General features: G+C 36.4%; 1 protein-coding gene across 5 annotated transcripts in view; it reads right to left on the bottom strand.

Annotated features, from left to right (window-relative positions):
- Positions 1–16,734, bottom strand: part of NUBPL (NUBP iron-sulfur cluster assembly factor, mitochondrial) — a 363,982-nt gene that overhangs the window by 196,669 nt on the left and 150,579 nt on the right. The gene's annotated exons all lie outside the window — the stretch shown is intronic.

The following is a 16,734-nucleotide window of genomic DNA, read 5'->3' as shown; positions in this document are numbered from 1 at the left end:
GTTTTTCAAAGAATGAGTTGGTTGCCTGACACACTCATTGGAACGACACATCCAAAGAATGAACTGGTTCCCTGATAGAATACCTAGAATGATCTTTAAAGACAACCTGCAGCAGGAAGTCTTTAAAGATCATTCTAGATACTGCTTGGACAAAGAATGACAAGTAAGAAAGCAAAAGTGATCATTAGTGGGGCTCTTGGAGTATTCTAAACAAGATATGACGGTGGCTTTTATTAGAATGGTAGAAAAGATGAAGAGAAGTAGACAGATTTAAAATATATTTGGAAGGTAAAGTCTAGAAGACTTGCTAGCAGATTGTATATATACAATAAGAGAAAGAAAGAAATCAAGAATGAGTCCTAGGCATTTTGCCTCAGCAATTTGATTAAAGGGACACACTTAGAGAGGTGCAGATTTAGGAAATAAAATCATCTAGTTATCATATGGATTAAATTAAACCAATATTTACCAATCATTATTATTGTGTTTGTCTTTATCCTGACCAAAAAATAATATTTTCAGAAAGTAAAACTAAAATATAATTTTATGACATTTTTCTATAAACAGTAATTTTTGCTAAGATAAAAATAGGACCCCATAGGATAAATGTTCCTTTTTTCTCAGATAAATAATTTTCTCACCATTTCCCCATATATATATATATATATTTTATATATATATATAAAAGACATGCAGGGTAAAAAATTTTTAGGGATAGTAATAAATATTATTTCACCTAGATTGATTATCAGTCCCTCACATCAGCTAGTAGATCACCACAGATAGGGGAGCTATACAAACAGCCAGAATACAGAACAAAGGAGAAATAGAATTCAAAACTATTAACCTACTAATTACCCACCAATTAATCTTAAGAGAAGCTGGTAACTTCATTTTTCCGAAGCTAATTTTACAGTGTTCCGTTTCTGAGTGAGTACTAATAATTCAAATTACCCTGTTGAGTTCCCTTACCTTTCCCTACAAAAAAGGAGAATGTTTAAGAGAGAAGGGAAAGTAAAAAGCCCAGTTTCAACATATCAACAACAAAGGTAATTTATATTGCTTTCTAAACAATGAGATTTCTAAAGATATATTACCTAAATATTCACACAGAAAAGGAATATTTTTGTCACAAATCATTTATACATATAAAAATTTTAGAATGTGGCCAGGCGCGGTGGTTCATGCCTGTAATCCCTGCACTTTGGGAGGCCGAGGTGGATGGATCACTCGAGGTCAGGAGTTCGAGACCAGCCTGGCCAACATGGTGAAACCCCATCTCTACTAAAAATACAAAAATTAGCTGAGCATCGTGGCGGGTGCCTGTAATCCCAGCTACTCGGGAGGTTCGGGAAGGAGAATCGCTTGAACATGAGAGGCGGAGGTTGCAGTGAGCCAAGATTGCACCATCACACTGCAGCCTGGGCTATGGAGCCAGGTTCTATCTCAAAAAAAGAAAAAAAAAATTTAGAATGTTACCCTGCCTTGGTAATATACATTTGCAGAGTATCTGACTAATTGGTGAGATAAAATGACAAATGAAATCACCTTTATATAATGAATCATTTATATATATTACAGGTAACAATTAAATCCTATTTATTTCCATTAGATCTTATAATTACATTTATGTGTAAACATAGCTTATTTATTAGCAATTGTGTTCCAGGATGGAATGTCCCTTTTTTATATGCAAATGATAATTCTGGGCTACATTTCCCAATATCAACACAGCCCTTCTTCAATGGACTCTACTGATGTACTCTTAAGGATTAAAAGAAACAGTTTTGCAAACTACAAACTACAAAGTAACAAAACAGAATAAGCACAGATATAATTTCAACCACCACAAATATAGACCAAGTATTTCAATAATTAGAGAAATACCCTAGAGCTAAAGGGAACTTTGAAAGAAAGAAGACAAAGGGTTAAAAGAAAGAGTGATATTTAAGTTGTGCCTGAAGATTTTTTTTTAAAGATTCTACAAGATCTTGGCCAGGCACGGTGGCTCACGCCTGTAATCCCAGCACTTTGGGAGGCCAAGGCGGGCAGATCACAACGTCAGGAGTTCAAGACCAGCCTGACCAATGTGGTGAAACTTCATCTCTACTAAAAGTACAAAAATTAGCTAGGCATGGTGGTGGGCGCCTGTAGTTCCAGCTACTTGGGAGGCTGAGGCAGGAGAATCACTTGAACCTGGGAGGCGGAGGTTGCAGTGAGCCGAGACTGCGCCACTGCGCTCCAGCCTAGGTAACACAGCGAAACTCTGTCTCAAAAAAAAAAAATTCTACAAGATCTTTCAATATAATGTATACATTAAAATACACATTCTCTTATCCTGTGTACAGTTACAAAATAATTTAAATTCTGAGATATAGTTGTTCTCTACATACTATATTTTATTTTTAAATGCTTTTCATGGCATTTATTTTTAAAGAAACATAATTAAGTGCTTCGTTCTTCTGTGTATTTTTCCTACTCAGAATCATCATGAATGCAAATTCATCAAATATCTTCATAGATGACAAATGGTATTCTGAATATCAATTATTATTCAAAAATGCATAGTCAGAAGATTTCCAAACTGCCTGTTTAAATACAAAATGTAAAAACCCACATGATATATCTATTAACAGTATTTGTAATACAAAATAAGTTCTTCATATTCATGTCTACGACATAAGGCTGAGTGACTTAGCCTCAAATTCCTTTGATAATCTACCTTCTCTCACCTAAGAAGTCATATTTTTTTCCCCATTTTCACTTCATTCCTATTATCTCTCTCGGTAAAAACTGTCCTTATATCTCTTTTTCCTCATCCTCTCTCTATCTAGATGTTAAGCCTTCCCCTAGATAAATAACTAACACTTTCTTCAGCATTCATCTAATAAATTATCCTTAACCTGTGTAAGATGAGAAACAGAGAGTTATGGCTTAACCTGACAATAGCAAGAGACATAGCAAGAGCCACTTGAAGAGCTGGGCTCTTTCATTTGTTCACTGCTATGAAACATTAAACAGCATTTTCTATTTTCCAGAATACTTTGTCCTTATTTCTACATGGGCACTCACACACACACAAAACTCTCCTTTAGTTTCTCAAAAGTGTTTTCGCTCTAGTGGTAAACTTTCCAGATGCATGCAAAAGAATGCCTTTTTCATTCAGGAAAGTTTGGGGTCAAAAAACAGCAGCATTAAGAGCCCAACCAGCCAGGCGCAGTGGCTCACTCCCAGCACTTTGGGAGGCCAAGGCGGGCGGATCACCTGACGTCAGGAGTTCGAGACCAGCCTAGCCAACATGTTGGCTGGGTGTGGTGGCGCATGCCTGTTATCCCAGCTACCTGGGAGGCTGAGGCAGGAGAATTGCTTGAACCCGGGAGGCAGAGGTTGCAGTGAGCCAAGATTGCACCACTGCACTCCAGCCTGGGCGACATAGCAAGACTCTGTCTCAATTTAAAACAAAACAAAACAAAACAAAAATACAAGAGCCCAACTGAGAATGAATACCATAAATTTGTAATGGCACCAATCTGGAGAATATAATTTTCTGTCAGATATATTCAGCAACCTAGCTAAAGAAACGGAGAAGCTGAACTGCAATTCTGATACAGGGATGGGTAACCAAAACACAAGAAGGATGAAGGTATGAAAGTCATTTAAAGGGTAGAGGTGAACTTCAGGTTCAGCAAAGAATACACTGTAAGAAGGAGCCTGTTAGGCTCAGGTAAAATAAGGATGTCAGGATCTGAAAATCTCACTGAGGTTAGAGACCCAGCTCCCTATAAGTAAGGTATTAAGAAAGCTAGAAGGTTAAAATCAAAGTAGTACCCTGAAATATAGGATTTAGAGGTGGGAGAGTTCTAATGATAAAATCTAGGTAAGATTATGGCTGAAAAATGTAGTGAAAATATAATTTATAGAAGTTGAAATGCAAGAATTAAAAGAGATGGCAGGCACGGTGGCTCATGCCTATAATCCCAGCACTTTGGGAGGCTGAGGCAGGTATATCACTTGAGGTCAACAGAAGCCTGGTCAACATGGTGAAACCCCAGCTCTACCAAAAATACAAAAAAATTAGACTACAGGCCAGATGGTAAAGTTCTTAGTAAATATTGGTGGCTGCTTTAGAACGTTCATGGTACTTATAGTGTGGTCCAATAGCATCATCTAGAGGCTTGTTAATAATGCAAAATCTAAGACTCCACTTTGGGCCTGCTGAATCAGAATCTGCATCTTAACAAGAATCCCAGGTAATTCATGCATAGAGTCAAGTTTGAAAGTCGCTCGCATACAACTTAACAGACAATATAAAAGACAAAGATAAGGCTAATGGCATGAACCTTGGAAGGGAAGGGGTGTGTCTGTGTGTGTGTGTGTGTGTGTGTGTGTGTGTGTGTACACAATAGTTAAAATTGGTTTCATAAAGCCAGTGGAGAATTAGGCAAATTCTAACAGTATCTCAGTTTGCCATGATTTCTGGAGCCTGAGAATTCCGGGTAAATTACGGTCTTATCTATTGTTTGGATACTTTAATATGGGTTTCCTATCCCCTTCCTCTGCATTTATTGAAGTGTATCTTCTGTCTTAGGCTTTTTTAGGGGGAGGGAGAAGATTTTATATTTTTATTTTAGGTTGCCTTCTATTACTTTTATAAAGATATGGAATATTTAAAAAAATCAATTGGGGATGGTTTCATGTCCGGTATGGAAGGAGCTTATAAGTTGCAACTCTGTCCCAACAAGTAAAAAATTGAACAAACTGAAAAACCAACAACTTTTCTTAGATCTGTAAGAGAGGTGAGGTCACAGGGCAAACCAGTGCCCCAAAAATTAGACAGATAGACAGGCAGATATGAAGAACCACAATTTATCCATGTAGAAACCTACAAGCAGAAATCTCCCTGGGAATGAGTGCCATGGTAGGAAAACCTAAACTGTAAATGACAAATTGATGAAGACTCAGTGTTGACAAGTCTGAGGGTCAAAAACTCCAGTAGGACTCAGTAACACGGGTGTCCCCACACTGTTGTGAGTTTTACCTCCATGAATTCAACCAGGTTCTCACAGTGAATGTCAGAGAAAAAGTTGGTGCTTCTGGCAGGAGGAGGGGGGAAGTAGTTATTTTGAAATATGCATTATGTGCCTCTGGATGTGACAGACACTCTGAAGACACAACCTCACTAATGAAGTATTCCAGTGGATAATGTATAACCAGAATCTAACCATGAAGAAGCAGCACACAAACTCAAATTGAAGAACATTCTGTAAAATAACTGGGCTGTGTTCTTCAAAAATGCCAATAACATGAAAGAAAAGGCCAGGCTAAAGAACTATTCAGATTAAAGGAGATGAAAGAGGCATGAAAATTAAATGTAATATAGATTCCTGAACTGAGTCTTGTACTAGAGAGGAAATAACAAATGCTATTAGGGACATTACTGGAGAAATCTTACATCTTACACCTGTAAGATTAGATAAAAATCATCTTATGAATGTTAAATACTCTGATACTGATAATTGTGCTGTGGTTATATAAGAGACTATTCTTGTCCTTAGGAAATACACATCGATGTATTAAGGTTTAGGTAGAGGCATGATATATGTAACCTACTCTAAAATAGTTCAAAAAAATAAATACTAATGAGGGCAGAGGGAACGGAAAGAGAAAAAAATGATAAGGCAAATGTGGCAAAATGCTAAGCACTGGTGAACCTAGTGTACAATTATACTATTCTTGCAACTTTTCTTAAAGTATGTAATCATTTTAAAATAAATATTTGAACATCAGAAAAATCCCATATAGTAAACTTGTATCTTATTTTTATAGAATCATTTCGGACAAAGCCTTTTTTTAAACAACATTTTTCTGAAGAAATGGAAACTTGTTTTAATAAAGCTATAATTTAATTGTTTAAAAAAAAAAAAAAGAAGCATGCAGGAGTACTCTATTCTTACAAAGATCTACTCTCAGAAGCAACTAGTTTACCAGAACCCAGCCTGCTGGGTTTATATCAGAGCTGAACATACCAGAGGGAAGGGAAATACCTAACTCCAGCCCCCTCTAGTCATTCTGTCCCACCTAAAGAGGGAGGAGGGCAGTGAGCAGGGGTCTGAGAAGCACTGGTGAACTTTGCATTCCAGAGGCAAAGGCTCATTAAAAAACTGAGATGTACTCATAGAACTACAGAATATTCCCCCTGCCCCTACACTTGCCCATATATTACTAAAAAGCTATTTAAAGCAATTCCTTTTACCCATACATCATGCCTGGCTATGAAGAAAAAAGTACAGGGAATCCTAAGAGGTGAAAAACATAGTTTGAAGATACAGCGTAAATATCAGAACCAGACTCTGACATGGCAATAATACTGGAATTATCAGACCAGACTTTTTTTAAAACTATGATTAATACGCTAAGGGCTCTAATGGACAAAGTAAACAGCATGCAAAAACCAACAGATAATGTAAACAGATGGAAATTCTAGGAAATAATCAAAAAGAAATGCTACAGAAGAAAAACGCTTCAATAGAAATAAACAATGCCTTTGATGGACACATTAGCAGACTGGAAATGGCTGAAGAAAGAGTCTCTGAGCTTGAGTATATCTCAGTAGAAAGTTCCAAAACTGAAAGCAAAGAGAAAAAAGACTGGGGGAATGAGGGGAACCAGAACAGAATCTCCAAGAATTGTGATACAACTATAAAAGATGAAACCTGGGAGAAAATCTAGATGACTTTGGGGTTTGGCAATGACTTTTTAGATATAACACCAAATGAGAGAACATATTGATAAGCTAGACCTTATCAAAAATAAAATTTCTGCTCTGCAGAAGACACTGTCAAAAGAATGAGAAGACAAGCCAAAAACCAGAAGAAAATATTTCCAAAAGACATATCTGATAAAGAATTGTTATCCACAATATACAAAGAACTCTTAAAACTCAACAACAAGAAAACAAACAACCCAATTTAAAAATTGGCCAGAGACCTTAAATACACCTCACCAAATAAGATATATGGATGGCAAATAAGCATATGAAAAGATGTTTCATATTATATGCCATCATGGAAACGCAAATTAAAACAACAATAAGCTATCACTACATACCTATAAGAATGACCGAAATCCAGAATACTGACACCACCAAATGATGGTGAGGATGTGGCGCAAAAGAAATGCTCATTCCTTGCTGGCGGGGACGCAAATTGGTACAGCCACTTTGGAAGACAGGCGGTTTCTTACAAAATTAAACATTTTGTATCATGTTTCTTGGTATTTACTCAAAATAGATGAAAACTTATATCCACGCAGAAACCCACACACAAATGTTTATGGTGGCCTTATTCATAACTGCCAAAACTTGTAAGAAACAAGATGTTTTTCAGTGGGTGAATAGATAAACTGTGATATACACAAACAATGAAATATTATTCAGTACTGAAAAGAAATAAGCCATAAAGTCATAAAAAGACATGGAGGAAACTTAAATGCTACTACGAAGTGAAAGAAGCAAATCAGAAAATGCTATAAACAGTATGAGTCCAACTATGACTTTCTGGAGAAGACACAACTGTGGGGGAATAAAAAGATTAGCGCATATCTGCGGTCAGAGGGAGAAAAGGATCAATAGGCAGGACAGAGGATTTTGAGGATAGTGAAACTATTCTGTATGACACTATTACATTTGATATATGTCATTATATATTGTCAAAACCCATAAAATGTACAGCACCAAGAGTGAACTCTAATGTAAACTACAGATTCAAGGTGATAAAGATGTGTCAATGTAGGTTCATCAAGTATAACAAATAGACCACTCTGGTGGAGGATGTTGAACATAGGAAAGGCTATGCATGTGTTGGGGCATGGGATATATGGACAATCTGTATACCTTCTGCTCAATTTTGCTGTGAACCTAAAACTGCTCTGAAAGGTCTATTAAAAATCAATTTTAGAAGTATTTCTATATGCATATACACATATACCCACACTCACATGCATTCTATTTTCTAGCCTAATTAACTGACCAACATATTTTCAAAAACTCTACACTTGGCCGGGTGTGGATGCTCACGCCTGTAATCCCAGCACTTTGGGAGGCCAAGACGAACGGATCATCCGAGGTCAAGAGTTCAAGACCAGGCTGGCCAACGCAGTGAAACCCCATCTCTACTGGAAAAAAAAAAAAAAAATTAGCCAGGTGTGGTGGTGGGCATCTATAATCCCAGCTACTCGGGAAGCTGAGGCAGAATTGCTTGAACCTAGGAGGCGGAGGTTGCAGTGAGCCAAGATAGCGCCATTGCACTCCAGCCTGGGTGACAAGAATGAGACTCCATCTCAAAACAAACAAACAAACAAATCAAAAACAAAACAAAACAAAAAAACCCTACATATGTCAATTATACTTAACATATACTTAACATATAATTATACTTAACATATCAGTTTCATATATAATAGACATATTCTTCAAGCCTCTAAAATTTTGAAGCTGACTATAAATGATCAGATACTATATAACAGACTTTTCTCCCATTTTCTCTCTGAAACTTTATGAGACAGGGAATGGATATACCTATTCAATACAATGTAATTTTTAAAAATACCAATTTATTAATCACTACTAGAAGAACTCTAAGGAAACAGAAAAGTCAGAAAGCTTAGTTCATTTTAGAAACAGTTTTCCATATGGGAAAATGTTTAAATTATCATTCCTAATCAATTAAAAAACACGATAGTTACTACCAGAGATGTCAAAACCTATTGTTTTATGTTGGAATTTAAAGTTAATTCCTCTCCTTGAGCATTAGGTAACATATTCCTGCCTTGGGCTGTCCAGATAATCATTGTTTTTTGGGTATAAAAAAATTTATAGAGAGATGATATTTAAATCTATTTCTCAAAGTACCTGGGAGCATACCAAATAATAAAGTATAAAATAAAACAGCTGGAAGAAAAGGAACTGTCAAGAGTCCCCAGTCATATGTATCTGAGATCTAGGTTCACAAAGTTTCGTTTGCAAAAAGGAAAAACTCACATGACATAACCACTGATCACAGCTCTGTAAGGTTGTAGCCTCTGGTGAAGAGAATCCTAATAAAACCCATATAACTGGCAACCTCTTATCTCTGCCCTCCAAATAGCTTCACTTTCAAATTATTCTCTTTCCTGCCTAATTTCCAGAGCTCCCACAATATTTTTGATATGGCCTGAAGGTAAAACAAGTTGACTTAATGTAATCAAAACTAAACATATTAAATACTTTGTGCAGAATATGTTGAGTTATAATATAAGCAGTGACAACCACTATTTTAAAAGTTTATTATTGAAAATGTAAAAGCCTTTAAATTCTCAAGTGTTACATATAAATACAAAAGTTATGCAAAATTTGTAAAAGGCCAGCACTGAGCCATTACTTTTATTTGTTAAGTTAAAAGTGTGCTTACAAATAAAAAATGAAAACCATTTCCAAAGAAAGAATAAATAAAACAAAAAAATTCAGAAATAGAAGGATTATTGGTTCAAATTGTCTATACTCTTATATATGGGAAGGAAGGAGAGATCCAACTGTTAAGTAAGTGCAATTACCATGAACAGAATTAATTTATTATTATTATTATCATTATTATTATGAGACAGAGTCTCGCTGTCACCCAGGCTAGAGTGAAGTGGCATGATCTCAGCTCACTGTAACCGCTGCCTCCCAGGTGCAAGTGATTCTTGTGCCTCTGCCTCCCAGGCAGATGAAACAATAGGTGCCTGCCACCATGCCTGGCTAATTTTTTTGTATCTTTAGTGGATGGGGTTTTACCATGTTGGCAGGGTGGTCTCGAGCCCCTGACCTCAAGTGATCTGCCCACTTTGGCCTCCCAAAGTGCTGGAATTACAGGTGTAAGCCACTGTGCCAAACTAGAATTATTTAAACATTGTTATATAATAAGTATATACAAGTAGGATGCTTAGGGAGATGGCTATCGAAGGTTAAGAGTGGTGATCACACACATGGTCACTTGATTTATAACCAAGATACCGTTGTAATTAAGTGCTGGAACAACTAGACATCCATATGGAAAATACAATTAACCTTGACCCTTATTTCACACTATTCAAAAAATTGAGTGTGATCATAGACCTAAATGTAAAAGCTGAAACAATCAAGCTTCTAGAAGTAAACAGAATTTTTTATAAGGTAGAAAAGACTTCTTAAATAAAATACACATAAATCTGAATAGAAAAATTTGATAACTGAGCTAAATTAGAAGAACTTTTTACAGCAAAAGACTCCATTAAGCAAGTGAAATTACAAGCCATGGATTGAAATAAGATATCTGCAACACATCTGACAAAGGGCTTATATCCAAAATATATCATGAATTCCTATAAATCAATAAGAAAAAAACAAACAATGCAATTTTAAATGAACAAAAAACATGAACCACCATTTCACAAAGATGGATATCCAAGTAAACAATAAGCAATTCTCAACAGGGAAATGCATTTTTAAAACACAAAGAGATACCAAAACACACCTGCAAGAATCACAGAAACAGACAAACCAAGTGTTAATAAGGATGTAGAACAACTGGAATTCTCATATTAATGGTTAGAGATTCAATCAGTACAATTACCTTAGAAAACTGCTTGACAGAACCAACTAAAACTAAACATATCCTTAATCTAAAATTCAGCAGTCACACTTCTAGGTATATACACAAAAGAAATTAGTGCATCTGAATCCCATAAGACATACTCATGGATGTTTATGGCAGCTTATTTATAATACAGCCAAGTTAGAAATAACTCAGATATCAACAGGAGAATGGACATTTTGTAGTACATAATACAGTGTAATACTATATAACAACAAAAAAGAATACACTGAGGATTCATGCAAAAACATGGATGGATCTCAGCATTATACTGCAAAAGAGATGACATTAAAAGATTTTATCTGCATGAAGTTTAAGGGCAGGCAAAACTAATAAATATTTAAAGAAGTCATACACTGGTTACCACTGAGAGTGAATATTGAGTATAAAGACACAAGAGGAAACCTACATATTAAAAATGTTCTAGATCTTGATCTTCAAAGTAGTTATTCAGGTGTGCATATTCTAAGATTAGCACACTTTACACACTTTAATTTTAAATGATTTCAGTGTTTTTTTAAGTTAGGGTGGCAGGGAAAAAACAATGTCAAGAAAACTTTGGAGGTTGCCTAATCCTTTTGGGAAGCAATTCGGCTTTATACATTTAAAAAATTCTATGCACAGAATACTTTTCAGACAAACATTTATTTATAATGGAGAGGAAACTGGCCAAAAAGAAAACCCCACTGTATTTCTAACAACGAGGAAAAGTTAGAAAGACTGAGTAATATATACTCCCTCTGAAATATATACCTATTGTAACAAGTCACCACTTATTGATAATGTTTTATGGGCCACCACCATAGCAGTTTGTGAAGCACACTTCAGACATTTGTCATGCAAATGATAAACAAGAAATATGTCTTTCTGTCCAAGATGATGAATTTATATTCACTCTGATTTTTTTTTTGTTAGACGGAGTCTCGTTCTGTCGCCCAGGCTAGAGTGCAGTGGTGCAATCTCAGCTCACTGCAACTTCCGCCTCCCAGGTTCAAGCAATTCTCCTGCCTCAGCCTCCCGAGTAGCTGGGATTACAGGCATGCGCCACCACGCCTGGCTAATTTTTGTATTTTTAGTAAAGACAGGGTTTAACCATGTTGGCCAGTCTGGTCTCGAATTCCTGACCTTGTGATCCGCCCACCTCGGCTTCCCAAAGTGCTGGGATTACAGGTGTGAGCCACTGCGCCCAGCCATTCACTCTGATTTTAAATATTTTTTAAATGTATTTCACCCTGATTAATAGACGAATTAGTGGGAAACATCTAAGAAGCAGACACAGAATAGACATACACCATTCCCCTATACTTTTAGGCTATTTGAACCACATAGTGTTTGGTTCCACATATGTTTAGTCCCTATATGTTTAGTCCTTGGTTCAGATACTACTTCTGATACCAAATAAGGTAGAAGTGACAATATCCAATCCATAATTTTCCTACTGTTTGAAGCAGCTAACAGTTGACTTTGCCATGTTCTTCCTGGTTTGCTATTAATTGAAAAGGTAATTTAATAAATATGCAAATTACATAGAAATCTACTCAGTCTACATAAATGACAAAAAGAAATCAACCTAGAGCAGTGGTTGCCATCTAGGTGCAATTCTGGCCTCATCCAACTCCAGGACATTTGGTAATGTCTACAGACATTTTTAATTGTCACAAGTAAGGCTGCTATGGACAGCTAGAGGACAGAAGCCAAAGATGCTACTAAACACCTTCTAGTATACAGGACAATCTTCTTTCCCTGCCAGTACAGGATTAACTGCTCCAAAATGTCAGTAGTAAAATCAACAAATTTGGCCCTAGAGTTAGCATGGTAGGGACTATAAAACTTAATGTCATCTGATCATCACTGACTTGTCTTCTTGGAGGTTGAAGGCCAGATCTACAAAGACCATACAGGATTCACAGAAGAGGAATGGCTAGCAGAAACCCTGAATATCTACAGACCCATTACTGCAACCTTATCTGTGACTGAGGTATATAGTATTCCTGCTACAACATTTCATGTCCTTGATTATAAATACTATACAATATTTATTTACTTATGTAGGGGAAAACTCATAGACTTAAGCATATTTATAATTCAAAAACTTCAACTAAAAAGCAGAAAATAATTATCATAAACCTTGAGAAAGTAGAAGAAACTTAAAATGAAGAAATTTATGAAATGTGAAACTAAAAAGCTAGAGTCTTAAGTTTAACAATAAACTGTTAGAAAGATATTATGTGAAAAAAATTATAGAACATCACCCATGAACACAGAGAGAAATCCTTAAAATAATAGAAAAATAATTTTAGCAAAATATAAAAATAATAATACATCATGACAAAATGATTTAATTTCAGGAATATAAGGTTGATTGAATGTAATTTATCACATTAGCAGAATAAAGGAGAAAAGCTAGCTGATCACTTCAAGAAATGCAGAAAAATCATTAGACAAAACTCAATAGCCATTAATAACAACAACTCTCAGCAAACTAGGAACAGAACTATCTGAAGCTGATGGATGATGTCCATGAAATAACTACAGCTAACATTATTTACTTAGTGGTGGAACATTAAATGCTTTTCCTAAGAGATCAAAACAAGACGAGTAAATACATTCTCACCACTTCTATTCTACATTATACTGCAAATCCTAGTCAGTGTACTAAGGCAAGAAAAGGAAAAGCCATAAATACTGAAAAGTGAAAGCTTTCCTATTCCTAGATGACATGATTACATATGCAGAAAATCCTATGGAACCTACAGAAATTACTAGAATAAGTGATTCCAGAAACGTAGTATGATAGGTCCATATACTAAACTCAATTATGTTTCTTTCTACTAGAAACACATAACTAAAAATAAAATTTTTAAAAAACTAGAAATAAAACCCACAAAATATGTACAAGACCTTAACCTAAAAAATACTACTGAGAGAATATTTAAAATACCTAAATAAATGACAAGATATATAATGTTCATGGATCAGAAGACTCAATACTGAGGATGGCAATTCTCTCAAAATTGAGCAATAGAGTCAATATTATCCCTACCAAAATCCTGGCAGAAATTAACAGACTACTTCTAAAATTGCTATGGAAAGACACACGATCTAAAATGCCCAAAATAATCTTTACAAACAAATCCAGAAGCCTTACTCTGCAGCAATCAAGAACATGTAATTACTCTGCAGCAATCAAGAACATGTAGTATGAGGCAGGTAACGGCATAGAGAATTCAAAACCAGCCACTCCATACAGCGGGATATCTATCTACCTACCTACTTATCTATCTATATATATAAACTTTTTTTTTCAACCAAGGCTTTAAGTCAATTAAATGGGAGAGAGCATCTTTACATTTAGTTCTGGAAAACTGGACATCTGTATAGGAAAAAGTGAACCTCAACTTCTGTCTCACACCATATACAAAAATTAATTTAAGATGAATCACAGGCTTAGACCAGAATCAAAAAGCTTCTAGATGAAAACATAGAATTTCCTCATGCTTGGGACAGGTAAAATTGTCTTAGGTTGCAACAAAGTACTAACCATAAAGAACAGGTCGGGCACAGTGGCTCACACCTGTAATCCCAGCACTCTGGGAGGCTTGAGGTCAGGAGTTCGACCAGCCTGGCCAACATGGTGAAACCCTGTCTCTACTAAAAATACAAAAATTAGCTGGGCATGGTGGCGCACACCTGAAGTGCCAGTTACTTGGGAGGCTGAGGCAGGAGAAGTGCTTGAACCCGGGAGGCAGAGGTTGCAGTGAGCCAAGATTGTACCACTGCACTCCAGCCTGGGCTATAGAGCGAGACTCCATCTCAAAAAAAAAAAAAAAAAAGAATAAATAAATAAAAAGAACAGGCCAGGCGCGGTGGCTCACACCTGTAATCCCAGCACTTTGGGAGGCCGAGGAGGAAGGATCACAAGGTCAGGAGATCGAGACCATCCTGGCTAACACGGTGAAACCCCGTCTTACTAAAAATACAAAAAATTAGCCAGGCGTGGTGGCGGGCGCTTGTAGTCCCAGCTACTTGGGAGGCTGAGGCAGGAGAATGGCGTGAATCCGGGAGGCAGAGCTTGCAGTGAGCCGAGATCGCGCCACTGCACTCCAGCCTGGGCGACAAAGCAAGACACTGTCTCAGAAAAAAAAAAAAAAAAAAAATTGATAAGCTGGACTTACAAAGTTAAAAACAATCTACCCATTAAATGACATAATTTTAAAAATAAGTAGGCAAGACAGAAACTGAGAAAATCTCCCATATACAGAATATAAAGAACTCCCACAAATCAACAATTTTTAAAACTCATTCCTGATTTTTTAGAATTCAGAATATATTTTAATTCACATTTTTAAACACAATAAATCTTTGACAGTGCATTTAAAAGGTGCTTTTTAAAAAAAAAAAAAAAAAAAGAATCTGAAATACAGACTAGCTAAATGATTTGCCCAGAGTCTGATCTAACTAATTACTTTTGAAATTGCCAAAGTTAAAAGAGTGAAGGACAGTGAGGTCAGCATTAGTAGTAGCAGATCTAAAACCCGGGTCTTCCAATTCCCCCTTTTTTTTTTTTTTTTGAGACGGAGTCTTGCTCTGTCGCCCAGGCCGGAGTACAGTGGTGTGATCTCAGTTCACTGCAAGCTCCGCCTCCCGGGTTCATGCCATTCTCCTGCCTCCACCTCCCCAATAACTGGGACTACAGGCGCCCGCCACCACGCCCGGAATTTTTGTATTTTTAGTAGAGACGGGGTTTCACTGTTTTAATCAGGATGGTCTAGATCTCCTGACCTCGTGATCTGCCTGCCTCAGCCTCCCAAAGTGTTGGGATTACAGGCGTGAGCCACTGCTCCTGGCCTCCAGTTCCCTTTTCAAAGCAAAGAACTAGAAATCTAGAGAGCTAGCTTGAATTCCAAATTCCATCCTTTGTGTATTTTATACATTTGACCAAGTTGAGAGTTTCAGAATATCTTCTGGTGATACTCTTTTCTGAGGAAGGCTAGAAAAGTAGGCCGTGTTATTCCTGAATGTAAGTCATAAAAATGGATAGTTCTCAAAATGCTATTTGACTGGGCTTTCAGAATACAGGGCATTTCCAGGAATTCAGCCTCATCTCCCCAGCTGTATAAGCTGACACTTGACAGCAGTGTTTGAGTTTCTAATGAACAAATTGTTCTTTGTATCCATTGCTGGCATCTATCTTAGGATCTAGCAAATATTAGATACTTAGTAAATCTTTTCATTAAATGGTTAAATGGAAAAAATGAGAAGTTACAGTAGAAAACTTAAGCAATCTTTGGACTATGCTACTTAAGAAAAATTGCATTAACAGCAATGCCCACTAAGAAGTGATGATGAAACCAAGAGGCATAAAAAAGTTACGTGTCTCAAATGTATTGTATAAGCTAATGATGGAATTTGGAATTCAAGCTGGCTCTCTGGATTTCTGGTTCTTTGCACTGAATATCTGTATCTCTTACCATCTTCTTTGGAGTTCCCCTTTTTATCATTCAACATTGCATTGTGAACTGTTTATTCTGACCTATCTCCCAGTTCACTAACTCTCTTTACATCTATATCTAATCTCATGTACAACCTAATGATTAAGTTTTAAATAGTGTGTTTTTCAGTTTTACTATTATCTTACTGCTTTCATATCTGCTGGATAATTTTTATTTTTGGCCTTATTTCTTTGAACACAGCAAATTTAGTTGTTTTATAATCTATGTCTAACAATTCCAGTATATCATTTTCACTGAGTCTATTTCTATTGTCCATTGTATCTACTAGGTTTTACTCAAAATGTCTTTTATCCTTCCATGCCTGATTATCTTTGCCTGTGCACTGAATAATGTATTTGAAAAAAAATAAACATACATTGGCTGACAAAATCCAAAGACAACTTTCTTTAGTCTCTGCTATGGCTTGGAAAAGCTACTAATCCAGGACCATCTTAATCTAAATTCTAGATTTAAGATTACCTGATCTGGGCCGGGTGCGGTGGCTCACGCCTGTAATCCCAGCACTTTCGGAGGCCAAGGTGGATGGATCATGAGGTCAGGACATCGAGACCACCCTGGCTAACACGGTGAAA

This window comes from Chlorocebus sabaeus, chromosome 24 (assembly GCF_047675955.1).
Source record: "Chlorocebus sabaeus isolate Y175 chromosome 24, mChlSab1.0.hap1, whole genome shotgun sequence".
In the NCBI taxonomy this organism is placed as follows: Eukaryota; Metazoa; Chordata; class Mammalia; order Primates; family Cercopithecidae; genus Chlorocebus; species Chlorocebus sabaeus.
Note: the sequence above shows the minus strand (reverse complement) of the source record. Positions and strands in the feature narration are given on the sequence as shown.